At 36.4% G+C, this 19,574-nt stretch overlaps 1 protein-coding gene across 4 annotated transcripts in view; it reads left to right on the top strand.

The window, feature by feature from the left end:
- The first annotated feature begins 547 nt into the window (after nt 1–547).
- PPM1A (protein phosphatase, Mg2+/Mn2+ dependent 1A) overlaps nt 548–19,574 on the top strand; it is a 45,402-nt gene continuing 26,375 nt past the window's right edge. The window contains exon 1 of one of the 4 annotated variants that reach the window (XM_064486002.1): nt 548–566. The gene's annotated coding sequence lies outside the window, so the exon portion shown is untranslated. Of the gene's footprint in view, nt 567–1,037; nt 1,400–1,977; nt 1,994–2,127; nt 2,144–19,574 lie in introns of those variants that run through there. The other 3 variants (XM_031453806.2, XM_064486003.1, XM_064486004.1) reach the window with 3 other exon arrangements.

Consider the following 19,574-nt stretch of genomic DNA (forward strand, 5'->3'; position numbering starts at 1 on the left):
GGCTGCCTAGGGTTTGTCATTCTATCCTCGGCGTCTGCAAACAACGTGGGTTGGATTTTCCATAGCCTAGCTAGCTAAACTGGATTTCGGCTGCCCTCACGTGCAGTTTCAATTAGGTTTAGCAAATTTCTCTTAGTAAAAGCAGCTGTTACATTTTTAATTATTCTCCAGATTTTGAAAAAGCCTTCGTTCCTTTAACCTCACTGGAGGTCTTTAGAGGTCCCCTGTGACAGAATCACGTGACTGTCTAACGGGAGCAAATAAATACAATGCGGAATCCCTTGAGCTACAGACAGAAAACCTGCCGGAAACTCGGAGCATGTGCCTCATGCATATATCAGTTGCACTCGCGTGTGGGTGGGTGGTGGTAAGGTTGCATGTGTTGCTGCCCTTCGGGATGCGAGCTGCGTGGCTGGGGCACCTGCGTGGGCCTCCCGGGGTCACTGACGGTAGGATGGCTCCGGAGGCGTGGAGCCTTGGGAGAGAGGGTCTGGCAGCGGCCTGACATCAAACGTGCGTTTGATCCGCGGCAGCCAGGCCGCGACCAGGCCGCGACTGAGCCCGAGGCAAGTCGAAAGCAGGGGTTCGACCCTTGGGCCTCTATGAACCGCGTCTTTGCAGGCGTGGGATGTGTATTCGCAGACAGGTGGTAGCGGCAGGGCATAATGGCCCCGGTCCCGATCCGGACTCGGATGCTCCCTTCGGCCTCGGTCTGGGGCCGGTACCGCGAGGCAGCTGCGGCGAGAGAAGCTGGGTAGGGCAGTGACGTCATCTGAGTCCTCCCCTCCCCCCGCCCGCTGGCCCGCGCCGCAGTTCCTGCCCAACGACATCCGGGTCTCTCCAGCTGCACCGCCGCGCCGTAGCTCTAGCTGCAACTGAGCCGACCAGGCGGGGCGAGGCGGGGCCAGCGGAGGCGTGGGGGAGGGGCAGCACGGCGCCGTCGTGAGCGCGCCTGCGCGGGGACGCGCTCGAGGCGGCGGCGGCGGCGGCGGTTCTAGGGGCGGGAGCGCGCGCGGGAGCGAGGGAGCAGTGGTCTCCGCGCCAGCCTGGCCCTCAGCTTCGGGTGCTCAGGCGGCTGCAGCTCAGGAACCGGTGGTTGGGGAGGGGGGGTGGGGGGCGTCAGGCAGGTGGGGCGCGAAAGAGATGAATCTTCGGCTCTTCCTCCTCCTCCTCCGGGACCCGCTCTCCGCCTCCCGCTCCAACGCCCGGATGATCTGAGCTGCGAGAGCGCCGAGAGCCGGGGGCCCGGACGCAGCCCGGCTCCTCCCCTCCTCCGCCCCCTACCCGGCCAGTCCTGGCCGGCGGCCGCCGCGGTGACCCCCTTCCCGCCCCCTCCCGGGCCGCCGCCGCCGCCGCCGCCTCGGCTGATCAGGGACCTGTCCGTCCGCGGCTGCTCCGGGTAAGCGCAACGCTCGGGCCGAGGGCAGGCGGGCGGTGCGGGCCTGCGCGGCGGCGGCCAGGCCTGGGGCCTGTAAACAAGCCGGGCGTCTGCCCGGGCGCTCCCGGGAGGGGACGCGACAACTCCACCCCCTGGCCCGGCCTCCTCCCCGGAGCCGGGCGGCGGGCGGCGAGGGGTTAACTCTCCGCGAGGGCGGCGGCGGGGACGCGGGGGCGGGGTGTTTGTGGCGGCGGCGCGGGGAGGGGGCGCGACCCTCTAGCTTCGGCGGCGGGGCGGGGTGTTTGTGGCGGCCAAGCGGGCGAGGGCCGCGGGCCCGCCTGGCCCGAGAGCTGCCGGCGGAACTTTCCCCGAGCGGGGAGGGGGCAGCCGGCGTCCCCACCCACCGGGCCGCCTGGGCTCCAACCCCTGGAGGGAGGCCGGGAGAAAGAAGTGGGGAGGCTTCCTTTGGACCAGGCTTGGCCTCGAAACACCAAATCCTGGAGAATTTGTTTCAGGTTTTATAGGGGGCAGAGCTGAGAGCGAGGCTCCCTCAGAACTCAAGGCAGTGATGTTTCCGATTCATTCATTATTAAGACATCGAACAAATCCATTGAAGTAAATCGTCCTGATTTTTTTTCTCGTCTGTCTTTTTAATCGTGTAAATTGTGTGGGTAAAAGGACTTGATGCTGGAAGTTTGACTTGTGGTTCTGTTCTGCTTGTAGACTTTAAATATTTTCTTGAAAGCTGGCTGTGGAGAGTTTTAGGTATGTTTTGGAAATTTCATCACCTGAGATATTTCTTTCTCTTTTCTCAAGCACCAAATGGTACTTTCAGATTCATAAAGGTTATACTTGAGTTGTCCAAGCCAGGAAATCTATTCGTCGCCCCCACCCCAATCCTAAGTTTTCTGATAATTGGAGTAATGAGCCAAATACATTTTAAAAAGTGGTTGGGAGAGTGTGAGATGTAAAAATCTATGGGAGGTAGTTAATTTTCCCAGAGTAAGTGATTTTGACATTATTGAAGGAAATTCGAAATTTAAAAAATTGTTAAAACTTGCATATTGGGATTTTAAACACAGTCACTTTTTAGATGCAGAGCGCTCTGAAGTCAGAAGGCTTACTTATTTTAACAGTGCTCTGCTGAGCCTTGGGGGTCCAGAACTCTCAGGAGTCCATTAGGGTTTTCTCCCTAACTCTTCTTTAACTCGAACAACTTCAATTTTATATTTTTTCTCTTTTTACATATTGGGCCTTTTCCAGTTTGTGTTTCTGTAACTCCTTACAGATTAAGAAACTAGCTAAGGTGATAGTGACCCACCCCACTGCCTATTTTTTAAGTAGAGATGTTACCTTTATTGATTTAATGTTTCTTTTGCCAATAAGTAATTTGAAGCAGTGTTACTTACTTGATGTTGTAGTTCTGTTCTTACGTGTAACTCACATACATCTGTTTGAACATTCAATCATAAAGGAATGATTACTTTTAACGTGCAAGGTACAGCAATACCACATTATCAGAACTAATGAACTGCACGTGGAAGTTGCTTAAGACATTTTTGACTAGATAGTATTAAATATTTTTCACATCAGTGAAGTAATTATAGTATGGGAGATGTATATTTAAGGCTGGTAAAGTTTGGCTAGCTACCTCAGTATATTTGAGAAGTGAAATGACTGAATGCTAGAGTCATCAAAATTTCTTTTTACATGGCATGTGTGTATTTTAATACATAATATAAATATGGTTTATGTTTTAGTTTGATGAGCTGAAGTGATGCCCATAATCACAGTATAAATTGTTGAAGGGAACACTGCACTGGGAGACAATAATTGGTTAGTCATGGCTGTGCTCCAAAACATCAGCAGAGCCAAAGGGATAGGTTATTGTATCAAATGTACTGTCTAGTTGTTAAAATTTTTTTTTCTTTTCTTAACATTGTCTATTCAATATGCTTTGACTAAATGCCTCTTGGGTGCCAGGCACTTAGATGTTTCAGCATTCTGACACTGATTTTCTTTATGAGTTGTGTCTTATTTAAAAGAATTTTAAGTTGCTAATTGTTATTTAGGAAGGATATTCCTGTAGGTAGCCTTTATTGGTTTTTCTGTTGGAATTGGGAAGTCTAGAAAAACCGTTGGGAGATGGGTGGGTAAAGATTTCACAAGAGACAAAGTGGTTGAGACTACAGGCTTGAACAAGCACAAGACCCTTGGTAGTTTGATGTGAAGGGTATTTTAAGAACACATTGTGAAGGGTTTTCCTGTCAGTTCAAGCTGGATCTTGCTTATCATGACTTGTTAATAAACCTTCATTTGAAAATTTGTTCTCAAATACCTAATTATTGTCACATGGTAAATACTGCTAAGAAGTTTCTAAAAATCTACAGTCTTTGAATTTGTTCAGATTACACCTAGACTGTTTATGGTAATGGCCAATAGCATGCATAACTGATTTTGGTTTAACTGTGAATGTTTATTTAAAAATTTAAAACTAGGGATTAACAGATATATATTACTGTATATAAAACAAACAACAAGGATCTACTGTATAGCACAGGAAACTATTCAGTTTCTTGTAATAACATAATGGAAAAGAATCTAAAAAAAATATGTATGTGTATTTATAGCTGAATCGCTTTGCTGTACATGTGAACTAACATTGTGGATCAAATGCGCTTCATTAAAGAATAAAATTTTAAAAAATAAAGTGATTATTGACAGGAAAAAAATAATTTAAAACTAGACTGACATATGTCCATAGGGAACTTGTTATCCCTGAAGTGCCCATGCATGAGAGCTGAATTAATTTCTAAGATGTGAGTTTGTGATCTTGTAGAAATAAGTATAAGATGATATTTTGATGATCCTCTGAATGACTTATCTAACTCTTGCCTGGGCACCTGACTCTGAGTGATACTCTTGACTACTTTCCATCCTTAAATCAGAGGAAAGAGGCAGCTTATAAGAAAATGGTTGCTAGTAGGGTCCTATAAGAGTTAAACAGAAGATAAAACAGGGTGTGGCCCTGTGAAATACTTGGACCTTGGGGGAAGGGGAAGGTGTTATGAGGCAACTAGGTGAAAGTTTGTGCCTTCCTGTATGTACCCTGGCTAGTAACTTTATGCTAGATTATGTTCTGTCTTCCATCTCATTTAATGTTGGTGACAAAATTTTTTAAATTTAGTTGCTTTATTTGGTATTTCACTATTAGCCAGGAAATTCTCTGAATTTCAATCTGGGTTTATTAACCATCTTTATATGAAAGTAGCTTGGGTTAAATTATATCAAAGTCAAAAGGTTGAATACCTATATTCTTTCTGATGTCTGATGTGCTCCATATTACACGAGTTAACAATTTTATATTTTATCTGGGAATCTCCAGAATATATTCCTTGATGATTTTGACCTTTGTGTGTCCTAGCTACGCACTACCTAGATAATCTCTTTACCTAGCTTTTCTTTTGCTGAGGCAGGTAGGAGCTAGAGAAAGTAAACAATTAAGAGAGGTGAGCTTCTATATACCTTTATCTAAAATGTAATAGATGAGAAATTTTATAAGAAACTGAGAGAAAAGTACTGGATATTAATGTGTATTAGACTGTTGATACTGTGTTTATAAAATTAGAGATGTTTTAAACATACCTTGAGTAAATGTGATAAGGAAGGGAGCTTGAGTTTTTATAATTCTAAATATGTTTATTTGGACTCCATTGACTTAGTTTATGTAATATTCATATTTAGGAATGAAAGTCTTTAAATTTTTGTGGCTGATATGATTTGAATTCAAATCCAATGAGACCAAACTACTTATTGAAACAGAAGAAAGTGAATAATAAATGCCACAATTTATTGACCATTTATTTGTGTCAGATTTTAATTTTTTACCACAACCCTCTGTGTTACAGATGGAAAAACATAGGCTTGGAGAGTCTTAGTAAGATGCCAGAATCAGATCTATAGATACAAAATTATTCTCAAAACTTTCCTGAGTAGATTTTTCCCAATTAGATTAGCCTTGTTGTTCCTAGAGATCAATATTTGAAAAGCTGAATGTTAACACTTAAGATTCAGAGTCCTAGAATTAAAAGGGACCTTACAAATGTAGGTAGTTAGCCTTCCAATGCAAGAGCCCCTTCTGAACGTTCAGTAAAGATTTAAGAAGTAAAAATAATTTTCTTATTCCCAAAGTTTCAGAAGTCAACAGAGATAAAGTTTTATGTCTTTATCTATCATTGTCCAGATTGAGGTATGAAATCAGTATTAATTCTCAGATGGTTGATATTTGTAATGAAGAATTTAGGGAAATGTTTCTGAGTACATACAGTCAGTGGAGCCATATTGAAGGCTCCAGAGAGGGTTGTAAAACTTGTAGTGTGGTACTCTTGGGCAAGCTACTTGATTTTGCTAAGCCTCCGTTTTCTTTATCTGTCAAATGGAAAAGCCTCTCTCATTAGGTAATCTTGAAGGGTAAATGAAATAATCATGTAAAGCACTTGACATATTTTCTGCTGTGAAGACATACCAAATAAATGGTAGTGCTATTATGAGTATATGAAATCTTGTGATACTTAGGGGAGTAGAAACTTAGTGAGTATGAGAGGCTTGTCTTTGAGTATAGTTTTAGCAGTGAACCTGGAAGACAAACTGTAAGAGATTGAGTAGAGACTTTAGAAGAGGTTTTAAAGGTTGTATGTAGAACTCGTATATGAATAGACTAAAAGTTAAGAGGTAATGGAAAAGAAGGTTGAGTATGAGTGGACTGTATGAAGCTGGAGAGAAGTCATTAGGTTAATGATTAGGTGGGAGTCGATGGTTAAATAGAGGATAAAGAGTAAGTAATAAAGCAAAGGTGAATGTTCAGAGTAGAATGATAAGTGAGGAAGGACATTAGTTGGTGTTTTGAAGAGGAGTTGCAGTTCATGATTAGAAATGGGCAAGGAGATACTGCTACAGAAAAGATGTGAAAGAGTAAGAAAACTAAATTATTCTAATTAACGCCAAAAAAGGGGGGGGGGATCTTCATAAAAGGCATTAAGGCTTTGTGTGTGGATCCTGGGTTATTTAAAGTTGAACAGTTGTATGGGAACAGTTCAGGTCTTACTACCTCGTACCCAAACCACGTTTTAACACTCCGTGGTCTTTCCTGCTAGCATCTTGTACTGCATTTATCTCCTCCATTCTATAAACCATCCCCAAATTCTTCCTAAAATACTACTTTCCTCATATTATTTCTCTGTTCAATATAGAGTGACTCCCTTTTGCCTCTAGAATAAAATTTAGAATTCTTGGTTTGGCTTTGACACTTTCTGTGATTGGATCTCAGGACTGATCTATTTTAACCAAACTGATACACTTGCCATCTCTGCAGCACACCCTGTACTTTTCTCTCAGTGGATCTTTGCTCATGCTAATTGATAGCTCAGAATTCTTGTCATTCCTTCTCCAGACTTTGTTTTCTTCTTTAAGAAAAGCTCATTTCTATTATTTTCTCCTCCACAAGAACTTTCCTGATCACAGTGTTTCATTTCTCCTTTCTGTGTACTTCTACAGTAGTATCTATTGTACTATTTGTATGGCTTTAATCATGTACTTTACTGCTAAATATTTGTATTTTAATTATAATTGTGTGTTCAATTTATTTATAAAAATTCGGAAAAGTAAAATACAATAACTTTTTTTTTTTTTTAATACCCAAAGCCTGGCAGAGTGCCTGTGGGTAGTGGACATTCAGATATTTTGTATTAGGCAGAATCCTCCTGAGGGTAGCAGTGATTGCTGTCGGAGGTGGTGGAAGAAGTTAATAGCTTTCTGGTGGCAAATATTTCTGACTCTCTTCTAATATTACTTTGACTGAATCTGGATTTTAATTGTGGAGATTATACAAATCCAAATGGTGGCAGAGTTGTTACGTTGATATAGAAAATTATGTTGACTGATTCTGAACCTAAGAATTTCATTTAACTTTCTATGTTTTGGCTTTGAGGGCTAACAGGTCATTCATAACTATCCTGCATCTCTTTCTAGAGTTATAATTGCAAATATTATTATGAACTAGGCATCCTTTTAAACAGAGAATTGTGGAATCATAGTTACTAGACAATGTATTAATTAAAAAGGAGATAACTATCAACTATTTTAATTTGAATCAAATGTATAATGTGTGAATAGTCTGTATTTATATAAACCTCTAAGCTAAGCTTTAAACTTTATCAAACTGTTAAACTATTTTCAGTTTTTAGAAAATAGTAAAATTTTCTTTATTGAATTTTTTAGATGAATGATCTTATATAGGCAATCCATGCCTGCTTAGATCCATTTGTTAGAATATGATAGTGATGAGACCAGAATCATGAATTTGATTCTTTGTGTTCCTGTTAAGTTTTTCTAGCCTTGATATTAGCTAGTAACAATGATAGCTAACATTGACCACTTACATGCCAGACATCATAGTACTATCTCATTAAATCTTTATATCTGTATGAGATAGGTACTATTAATACCTGTATTGTAACAGATAAGGAAGTTAAGGTAGAGGCTAAGTTTCATAGCTAGTAACAGAAGCCAAACACATGTCCTTGGACTTTTCAAAGTAATTATATATGTAGGTCATGGCAGTTTCAGTGCTACTGCTAAAAGAAGATCTGTTGATGATTGTAATAGGTTAGAAAATATTTGTATATGAAGGGTATGACTACAGGTCCATTGTACCCAGAGAGTGAATCTTGTGATTGAACTGGGAATCTGAGGTGGAAGTGTACACTGAATTTGAAAAGTACAGCATCATGTGTCATGTCTGCTCCCTTTAGTACTTTTCACCAAGAGGAACCATTAAATTGTTTTAATGTAAAAAGTATGTAAGTTACAGCTATAATACAACTAATACTACAAGCCATACATAGTTTTGTCTTATGGCTGATTTTATTCATGTTCACTACTATGCCTCCCACTGACATAAATGATTTCATCAGTCCTTCCTGCAAATGAAATTCTGAGTTTAAGAAGATAGTCTTAAACACAGGCTACTACGTAGGCTTACAATAGAGATTATACTATAAATGGAACATTTCAATATTAAGATATTTTAAAAGTAAATTCCTTGAAATTCCAGGTGTCATTCGTTTTAAATAGGTGCTCTACGTATGACTGTTTAATCTTTGTATTCTCTCTGCTCATGAGCACATGACAAAATTGAATATGAGCCAGAAATATAGCAGACGATGAGAAAGCATAGGTCACATATAATCCAGCTTAAATTTAGGATGGTGCTTTGTATTCATCTGTGATATGACTGTCTCAGGCAGGGATGTAGATAAACAGGTTTCTGTTTGTTTTGAGTCATGCTGTATGTAGTTTAGTTATTTAAAGAATATGTTATTCAAGAACTGTCGTACTGCTTCAGAGAATAAGAACGTAATTCATTGCCAACTTTGAATGTCCTGGCTTCTTAGCACTGCTGTTTTTCTTTAGTATGAGTGGTAGAAAATTGTGTCAGATTTGGTATTAAGACTGTAGGAGATGCAGCTTGCTTACTTACCTTTGTTACCACATTTAGAATTGAAAATATTAACAATAAGGGTAAGCAAAGGAGTGGCTGTATACTACTTTTTTGGTTTTGTTTTACAAAAAGAATTGCAGAACTTACCAGACTTTAGAAAACATTTTTGCAATATTCCATCATACACTTCAGACTATAAATAGGCAGTAAACAAAGTTTTCACTTTTTATAAAGTAGTAGTATATCATTCTTGCTGAAAGACTTTAAGGCTTTTTTTTGGATGTCAAGAGACTGATCTTAGAAGTGACTGCTTTCTTTTGTGGTCAATCCAGAGTTTAACCCTGAGTTCCTCCATATCTGTCATCTTAATTTTTTTCTGTCTGTATAAATGTTTCCTGATACTATAAGAAAATACTTTAACAAGTAGTCAACCATCTAGAATGATCTTGTACTGATTTGCTACAGTCATTGGAATCAGGAGCTCAAGTGCAAAGGGGATTGTTCATTTTATACAGTAAAATTCCCAGACTAAGTTCAAGATATTTTTGTCAAATACATTGAAAGTGGATTTCTTAGCTACTAGAAATTATTCCTTTGGGTATTTCCTGATACTTGGCTTCTGACATAGAAAAGACTTTTAAAAAAATTAACCCATTCATGAATGTTGAATAATGAGAAGATGAGTAAGTAGCCCAGGGGGAGAGAATGTATAGGCTCAAACTTCTGGTCAGAACTACATCTTTTCTGTTTTGTCCCCTTCAGCATGTCTCATGGCATTTTTTCAGTGATGAGTGTGTAACTAATGATGAAGCTTTTAAAAGTCATTAATGAACAGTAATCTGAAAATCAAGTGTTTGGTAAACTGCAGATTTGTAGGGTTCAATATTTTCTTATTTGAAATTATTTATGATATTTCTGTAGAGATTTTTAAAATCAGAACTATGTATTCTATAGAATAACAAAATGGAAATGGTAGGATACAATTTGTTTGCAGGGTAGACAATTCCTAACTCTGTTGACAAGAGAGAAGTCGTAATAATGACATATATTAATCAAGTGTCACTGTGTATTAAGTACTTATGAACAAAAGAGACATGATTCCTTTCTTCATGGGTCTTAAAATCTAAACTGAGAGATAATTCGCAGGGCCTTATGTGCTATAAGGGAAATACAGGATTCTGTGAGCTCATGACTGATGGTAGATCTATTTCCTGAGACAGAGAACTGGGTAGAAGTGGTAGGGAGATGAGAAATTCATTTTGGGCCATGTGCTTTGAAATGTGGCTAATCAAGTATAAGAGGTATATCTCCAGCTATATATTATATATATATATAGAGAGAGAGAGAGAGAGAGAGAGAGAGTTTTCACTTTCAAAAAAACCTTTTTTCTCTTACTTTCTGTACGCACAAATCATCTCATATTACAATTTATGGACTTAGTGAATGATTCAGTTTTGAAGACTGTTAGATTGTATGGACAGAAGTCTATGTCTCAGAGGCATATAATTTTTGGTCCTTTTTTCCAGCAGGGATATTACTGATACATGTAAAATATTTAGAATCTTCACATATTTTGTGTGTGAATGAACCTTTTACCATCTTGAGTATTTAATGTTTCATTTTTCTGTTCTTTCAACTTAAATATACAGGGTTATAAGCAAACACTTATAAATGCTCTGTGTGAGGGATGGTGTTTGCTTTAAGGAAAAGAGAAAATGATGAATTGGCAGAGGAAGTCAGTTATTGGTTTCTGGATCAGTCAGAGTCTGAATCCTCACGTATGCAAGGATTAAAAAACAGCAAGCTAGGAATTGAATCCACTGCTCAATCTCTAGACAAGCTATCAAAAATGAGAAATTTGAAATAGTTAACAGATGAGGCAAATTGAGATTATGACTACCAGAACATTCTTACAAAACTTTAAAAACTAAATAGCTCTATGCCATCCATATCTTTTGTTTTGCTTATACTATAACTTTAGGTCAGTATCTAATTTTTATAGTTACTAGAACCCTCCAGCTAAATTAAGCTTAGGTATTTTTCAGACAGTTGTGTACTTGTAAAGTTTACTTAAAAAAATTGTGCAGTACATACCTTTGTAGAAATTTAAGAAGACTACTTTATGGAGTATGTTTCAGATCACAGCATATGTCTAGAAGATGGTGATACATTAAAAAATCATGAAACATGAAGTAAACATCAGAAATGGCAAGCTCTGCCTCACTCACATTTAGTGAAATTGAAACTGCTGCTAAAATCTGTGTAAACTGACTGTAATTTGGGTGCTTGTAAATTTTTACCTAATTCAACAAAAACTAATTATTTTTGAATAATATTTGGTAGAAAAAAATGACCTATGTCATGGGCTTTATGGAAATAGTATTTAGCATAACAGAGCTTTATCTGACTTATTTCCGTTGGTTTGATTGGTCAGTTTTGGTTTGCTTTTTGAAATTTCATTTTTAAGTTTTTAATTGAGAGCATTTAAATTAGGATATTATTTAATTCAATAACAGTCTTGCATTAGAATTCATTTGGATGAAATTTGGTTTGTTGAAGGGAGGTTAAGTAAATATTTAATTTAAAAAATGAAGTAAATATTTAGTTGAAGCTGTAAGATAAAGAAATACTGAACAGTTGAGAAATTTTCAGGTAAGCTTTTTAATCTTTGAAATAATTTTAATATAGTATTTTTCATATTACTACGTATAATGTATAGTCTTCTCTTTAACCTTTTTATGTAAAATATAGATCCAGAAAGCCATGTAAAGCCATAGTAATCTTTTAAAACAGCCTTGTAATATGTAACGAACATAGCATAAAATTCATCCATATGAAGTTTACCGCTCAGTAGTGTTCAGTATGTTAACAGATTGGGCAACCGTACAACACTAATTTTAGGACATTTTCATCACACCCAAAAGAAACCTTTTACTCGTTAGCACCCACTCCCCATTTTCTTCTCCCCCAGCCCTTGTCAACCACTCATCTGCTTTATATCTCTATAGATTTGCTTTTGGGATATTTCGTATAAATGAAATCCAGATGATTTTTTGATCAGTGATTTCTAGCCTTTATAAACATCTTATATATCTCATGAGATAGCTAACTATGAATAATTGTCTCCTTTTATAGCTTTAATAATGGCTCTTTCCTCCTCCTGTGACTGGGAAAAATTATTCAGTAATTAGAAACACTATCCAAATTTTAAACCACGAACCAGGCTCTTGACTAGTATTATGACTTCAGGGAACATGTACTGTTAGTCCTCACCTCCAGTAGTGCTTTTCACTACGGGTTTCTCCGTAGCCCCTCATCTTTCCTAACATGTTGCTGTTGTAGACATTTCTCTTCTACCTCTCAAACTCAGACTGGCATGAATTCACTAAAATATTTTCCTTTGCAGCTGGCTTGCCTGAACTCTGCCTTCTTACTCCCCCTAAACCCAAGAATGAGGAAGAATTAAAAGCAAGAAAGGGAAAACAGAAGAGATTGTTCAGGCTGGGGAAGGACAAGGTAGTAAAGAGCAAGAATAGAAATGGTATAAAATTTTCAAGGAGACTGAATTTGTGGGCAGAAGAATAAAGATTAGAGGCTGCTTGGAGGAGAGTAAGACTTTGAGGGAAGAAAGTAAAGATACAATGTCATGTGTTAAAAGAAGTGAAATTTAAAATTTTCAATTCTGAATTTTGAATTTTAGTCTTACGTCAGTGAAGCACAAATGATGATTCCATTTTCTCTTGAGGTTTAGTGCCCTGTTTTTTTCCCCACAACTTTGTGGGAAGTTTTAAGCTGAACCATAGTCATTTATTTCTTTTGGATTGTTAGAAGATGCTCAGGTTTGAACCAGTGCAGAGTGGGAAACTCGTATCACCTTGGTATTATTCTTTAGAGAAATCCCACAAAGAATTAGATGGCACTGTGCCCCTGGGGTTTCCAAATTGGAGAGGCAGAATCCTTTTTGGGGTACATCCACACTGGGCTGCTTCCAAGTTCTAGAATTAGTCAGAGAATGGCACTAATTGAGAAATTGCTGCTGCCCCAAAAAATCTTACTTCCTTTGATAGATCAGGGCCTTCTAATTGGATTAGAATTGTTAGTGAGATTTTAGGGACACTCAGTAAAAGTGCCCCCAAAGAGCTGGAATCCCACATACAGCTATAAAGTCAGTAAAGTCCTGTAATAAGCTAAACTGGAAATTTGGGAGGAGGTGAGTGCAGACTAATGGGAACTGTTAGTACCTATATTTAACCACTTGAATGATATGTTTAAAGTCCTACACTTGGCTCCTTATCAGAAATATGCCCACAATATTTTATGTATAAATTTTTTAAGGAACAGTTGAGGAAGATAGGTTACTTTTCTTTAGAATCATCGAGATTTATTATTTAACAGATAAAATGTGCTGTCTGATTTAAATGAATGTTTTTGGTATTGGGAACCAAGTTTACACAATGTCTGTGTATACTTTGCTTTAATAACAAGTATTCCTTTATTTACAAAAGAACTCTTCTGTATAAATCTCCATAACTATTTTATAGATAATATTTGAGAAGGAGAAACTTAAGAGTACTTGTTAATTTAACTGACTAGTCTATAAGATTGAGCTTTATTAAAAGAATATTTAATCAGAGAAACCTGTGAAAATATTTTTAGTCTTGAGGAAAATTGGAGGAATGTTCTAGAGACCTTGGCCCTAGGACCTAATGGGACCCTATAAGAAACTTCTAACTCTAACTAAAGTAGGATGTGAAAACTTAAAGATTGCTATGATTTAAGTATATTTAGAAATTATGAGATCCCAGAGGAGCATTTGTTAAATGAGATTAAGCTCTACTGCTCTGTTGTGTAGAATAAGGCACCATTGTTTTGCTGGTGTCTTCTGATTCTCTCAGTGGAATAAATGTTCATAATAGAGTTCAGAGAACTCTACAACTCCTGTGCTTGCAGGAGTACTGCAGTGTCCAGGTCTTAAATTTCTTAGAGCCTATATCTGTGGACTGTTTATACTACTTACTATTGTTGGAGTATTTAATTTTCTTTTTCACCTTCCTCTTTCTCTCATCCTTTGGTTGTAGGTTTTTTGAAGTGAACTTTTTTTTAAAAATTTCTTCAGTTCAGTGAGCTAATTTACTGCATTTATTTCTAATCTGTTCTAAGTCGTCCTTTGAGTTCTTATATCAACAATTATTTTTTTTATTTCCACAAGTATCATTTAATTCTTTCCCAGTTTGCCTGGTAATTTTTAAATAGTTTCTTATTTTTCATTTTTGTGTGTTTTTTTTGAAAAATCTTCAACATTTCATTATATGTACTTTATATCTTATATTTGCTAATTCCAATATCAGAAGTCATAAAGGAGTTATGTTTGTTATATGTTAACTCCTACTCATGGCAGCTTGTTTCCTTGTATATTTGGTGAATTTTTTTATGAGTTTGTATTTGATTAAACACCAAACATTCCTCCATCATGTGTGTAATTGCCTACATTTTATTTCTTTTTGTAGCATAAAAAAATTCATTTCCTTTTTTATAGTTAATACCTAATTTAATCAACCAGTATATTTTACCAGTTTCTGTGCTTACAGGTCCTTGCATCTCCTGGGTTTACCTTTCCTCTTCCTAAAGTATATCCTTTAGTAATCTTTTTTGCAACACAGTATGGCTTGTAAATATCCTTTTTTCCCCTGAAAATATATTTTACACATTACTCTTTTTTTGCAAGTAAAAAATTCTTAATTAATAGATTTTTTCTCCCCCCTACCCCCATTAGCACCCTCAAGATATTATTTCATTGTGTTATGAAACTTGGCAACTTAGAACTCTGAGAAGTCTGGTCTCTTCCTAATTGTTATGCCTTTGTATATAATTTTTTTCTCTGGTAGTTTTTAAAAAGATTCCTTTTCAGTATCCTGTCAGCACTATTTACTGTGTGACTTTAGGCAAGTTCTAAACAGAGGTAATGATAAAGTATCTATGTCACAAGGTTGTAGTGATTAGCTTGATATATGTAAAGCACTTAGAGCCCTGCATGTTTCAAGTGTGATATAAATGTTAGTGTTTGTTAGTTTGTTTTATGGTACTTGATGTTCTGAATACATACCCATGATTTGCCTAGGTGTGTCTATGTTGTGTTATCTGTAGGCATTCTTTGATATACATTGTTGATCTGAAGACTACTCTTTCTTCAGTTCTAGAAAATTCCTTAGCCTTTATATCTTTGAATATTGCTTTTCCAGTAATCTTTCTTAATCTCTGTGTAAGGTTCTAGGCAGCTCTTAGGTACATTTTCCAATTTACTAATTCACACCTTGACTTTGTTCAGCTAGTTTTTGTGGTCTTGGTTTTTATTTCTCATATTTTTTTCTCATGTTCAGGTTCTCTCTCTCTCACTCATTCACAATTGCTCACTCATTGCCACCTATTCTGGTTTGATTTCTGGCTGTTTTTTTATCCTTTTCCCCCCTCGATGTCTGTGTTCTTTTGAGCTTTGGAGGGATCTTGAACATACACATTTTATTTTCTGATTATTACTCTTCTAGATTTAATTCCTACAGTTGTTGATTTTTGTTGGCTATCATAGTTTAGCTTTCCTTGTGTGTTTTGGAGTTTGGTTTAGCAGTCTTAAATGGAATGTTTTCCTTCCTTCCTTCCTTTCTCTATTTCTCTCTCCCTCTCTCCCTCCCTCCCTCCCTCCCTTTGTCTGTCTGTCTTTCTTTCTCTTTCTTTCTTTCCTTCTTTCTTTGTTTCTTTCTTTTCTTCCTTTCCTTCCATCCTTCCTCCCTTCCTTCTTCCCTTTCTTCTCTTTCTTTCCACCTTTCTTATCTATTGTTTTTGCATGCACCTACATCCTTACCCTAGAGTGCCCAATCTGAAACCATGTCTTATATTTAGAGGCTTGGTTCCCTGCTTCTCTCTCCAAGAAACACAAACTAAAAGAAAGTCTATGCTTCTGAAGGAGCACATAACTTCATTTAAACTAAAGCCTGCAGCAATGGTTAGTAAGTAGCTTTTCCCTGCTGCTTTTATAGGCAAGAGAGCCTTTCCACCACAGACATTAGTTTCAGTTTTAAATTCCTGTTACTGTCCATACAGGACGTGGACTTCTGTCCATCACTGTCACTTGAGGCCAGGAAACTCACAGTTTAAGCTTCATAAAGTACTTTGTATTTCAAGAGTTTATCTTTAGCATGTTGCTTGGTCGTCTTTATTTTCTGTCTTATAGTAATCTATTTTTAAAATATACTTGGTGGGGAGAGAATAGCTCAATGGTAGAGTGGGTGACTAGCATGTACAAGGTCCTTGGGTTCAATCCCCAGTACTGCCATTAAGAATACATAAAATAAACCTAATTACCTCCCGACCCCCCCCCCAATTAAATAAAATACATTTGGAACAGAGGAGAACTTCAAAGTGTGAATATACAAAACCATTTAAATGGAAGTCATCATTTAAAATTAATATGGATCGTACATAGCTTTCAGAAAGGTACCAGTTTGCTCTCCTACCTATAATTTTTTGCTTCTCTGCTAATAGTGGACATTGTAAATTTTTGATCTTTGATAAAGTAATATGTGAAAAATAAATATTTAAATGGCTAGTGAGATTGCTCATTGCTCCATATATTTATTGGCCACTTAACGTTCTTTTATGAATTTGTCTGTTAGTTTTCTCTGTCTCTTTTATGAGTTTGTCATGTTCTTTGTCCATTTCTTTTAAATTGTTCATTTTGTTGTCTTGTAAGAGACTTTTGTTATTTAAGGAATATTTTTACCATCTCTATCACAGATACTTTAAGATATTTGCTTTTCAGACTTAATGAGCTTTGTTTTATAGTGCAGAGGTTTTATTCCTCTGGAGTCACTTTTTTATTCCTTTGGAGTTGGTCTTTTCCTTTTTGCCATTGTGTCATACTTAGAAAGTCCATACTTAGAAAGTCCTCCCATAAGAAGATTACAGAAATAGTTGCCTAGGTGTACTTGTATCGTTTTATTATTAGTATTTCAAACTTATTTTTAAATCTTTAATCACCTGGTATTTATTTTAAAATAAAAATGTGTGATAGAGATTCATCTTCTCTCAGTGGCAGGGAAGGAGTGGAATAATATTCCAGCTAACACCAATTATTGAATTTTTATTCCTGCAGCTCTCTTTCTGAAGTCTCAGTTCTATTCCACTGATCGTTTATTCCTGCACTTGTATTCCCTCTTAAGTGCCATAATTTAAAATTGTTACAGTATTAGGTATGGCAAATTCTCTTGTTTTTTAGAGTGTTTTGGCTATTTCTCAAACATTTAATCTTTCACATGAATTTTGGAATCATTTCATCAGGGTCTGAGAACAAAAAGACCCATTTGTGATTATATTGAATTTATTATTAATAAAGGGATGAAAAATGTCTTTATAGTATTGAATCTTCCTATATCAGAAAAAGGAATGCCTTTTATTCTGAGGCTGTCTTCTTAAAGGTCCTGAATATTTCTTAGTAATTATTTAAATATACCTTCATTTACATTTTTCTTCATTTTCTAAATTAATTATTAATAGTTTTCTTGTATGATTTTCTGTAGTCATATAACCTTCTTAAACTTTGTTTTCTTCTAATAATGTTTCAGATTTTGAGTTTGCCGTCATAGTCATTATCTGCAAGTAGTTATTTGATCTCATAATTTATGCCTTTTTAAAAAAATCTTAACTGCATTGATCAATATTTCTAGACATTGCTAAATAATAGTGATATGAGTAATATCCCTTGTTCTTGTTTTTTCTTGGAAATTGTTCTAATCACTAGGCTTCCTTTTTGGTTTGAAATATGTATTACCATATCATGGAATGAATTTTATCAGTTCCCTTTTAGCCTATGTAGAAATGATCATATGCTTTTTCTCCTTTGAATCTTTAAAGAGGTGACATATTAATAGGTTGCTGAAAGTTGGCTTATATTTAAATTCCTAAAATGAACACTACTTGGTGATTTGTAAGTAACAATTCCGTAATATATGCTTATATTTTACTTAGTTTTTTGCTTCTGTGTTGATGACTGTGTTTGGACTACAGTTTTATTTTTTAGTGCCATCTTTGTCAAATTTTATATCAAGATTATGTATGTTAAGAGCGGGAAGTTTTTTCCCCTCTTCTCTTTAGGTAGTTTAGATAATTTGGGAGTTATATGTTCTTTTAAGGCTTGAAAGATCTTGGATGTGAAATTGTCTTGATGCATTTTATTTTTAATAACTTTATTGTAAAAGCAATTCAGACTTAGAAAATTTGAAAAAAATTTGAACTTCCATATTTACCAAATGACCAGCCGTTAACATGTTGCCACTTTTATTTTGTAAACTTTCTTTTTTTCCTTGTGGTTGAATACATGCATGTTCTCTTTACACACACAAATATAAATAAGCCAGTGCACAGCCACACATTACACTTTGTTGTCATATTTCTGGTCTTCTTTAACCGGGGATAGTTCTTAGCCATTTTGCTTTTTGTTTTTGTGAGTGCTGGAGGTTTTTTGAGGGATAGTTCTTTGATAGCTTTCTCATTTTGTACCAGAGCTCCTGGTCTTTATTCCAGCACTTCTTGAAAAAAAAATTGGTAATTTTAATTTTCCTAGAACATTGTCAATTTCTTCCATATTTTTCAAGTTTATTGACGAAGAATTATACAGTGTATTTTTAAAAAAACAAGACAAAAAAACACATCTCTATCTGTGAGATACACATAGACTGGTTTCTAAGTTTGAATAATAATTTTTCTCAATTAGGTTAACTCATGGTTTACCTATTTTACTCATTTTTCTCTCATGTGACTTATCATATTTACCTTAATCTTTTGTAACATATTCCTTCAGCTTTCCTTAGGTTTTGTGTGTATGTACGTGATGGTTTTTTTTACTTCTTGAATATTTAGTATATTGACCTTCACTTTTTTGCTAGGAAAGTACAAATTTTCCTGAATAAGATTTGATCATATCTCAAAGAATTTGATGTGATTTTTCTCATTATTACTGTTTCTAATTATTCTCAATTGTAAAAACAAACTCAATGTTAAACTGACTAGAAGCATGCCTTTTAAAGCAATTTCCAGATGTTTGAAGTTTTCTTCTTTCTTTATTGTTACCTGTACCTACTGTTCATTGTATTAAAGTCAGATAATACGGTATCATTTCTTTTTTTCTTTCTTTTATTTGGTTCCCAAGTTGAGGTGGGTGAGTGTCTTAGGAAACTATTAAAGCTTTTGTTTTCCAATATATAATCCAAAAATGCTTAAGTTTTCATTGTTTTAAGTGTTTTTGAACAGAATATATACTTTTGATTTCAACATATAGTATTTAATTATCTGGTATAAAAATATTTGGCACATAAAATTTATAAGTTAAATTATGATTTTAGAATACACTCTGTCAATTAAAAAAAGATACTCTTTATTGCTTTATTCCTTATGCTTTCCTGTGTCTGATATTAAAATTACAGCCCTTGATTTCTTTTTGGTTACATTTGCCTAGTATATTTTGCCTACCTCAAAGCCCTATATACTATGAGATCTCCATTATTCCGTTTTTTGTTTTGATTAATTTCTTGGGAGCATTAGTCTGTCTTTAAACAGATTTTTCAGGAATGGTACAATTTTTATATAATTTTCTGGTGCTGGTGTATCTGGTAATATCTATCTCTTACCTTCATAATAAATGCCAATTTT

Source organism: Camelus dromedarius, chromosome 5 (assembly GCF_036321535.1).
Source record: "Camelus dromedarius isolate mCamDro1 chromosome 5, mCamDro1.pat, whole genome shotgun sequence".
NCBI lineage: Eukaryota > Metazoa > Chordata > Mammalia > Artiodactyla > Camelidae > Camelus > Camelus dromedarius.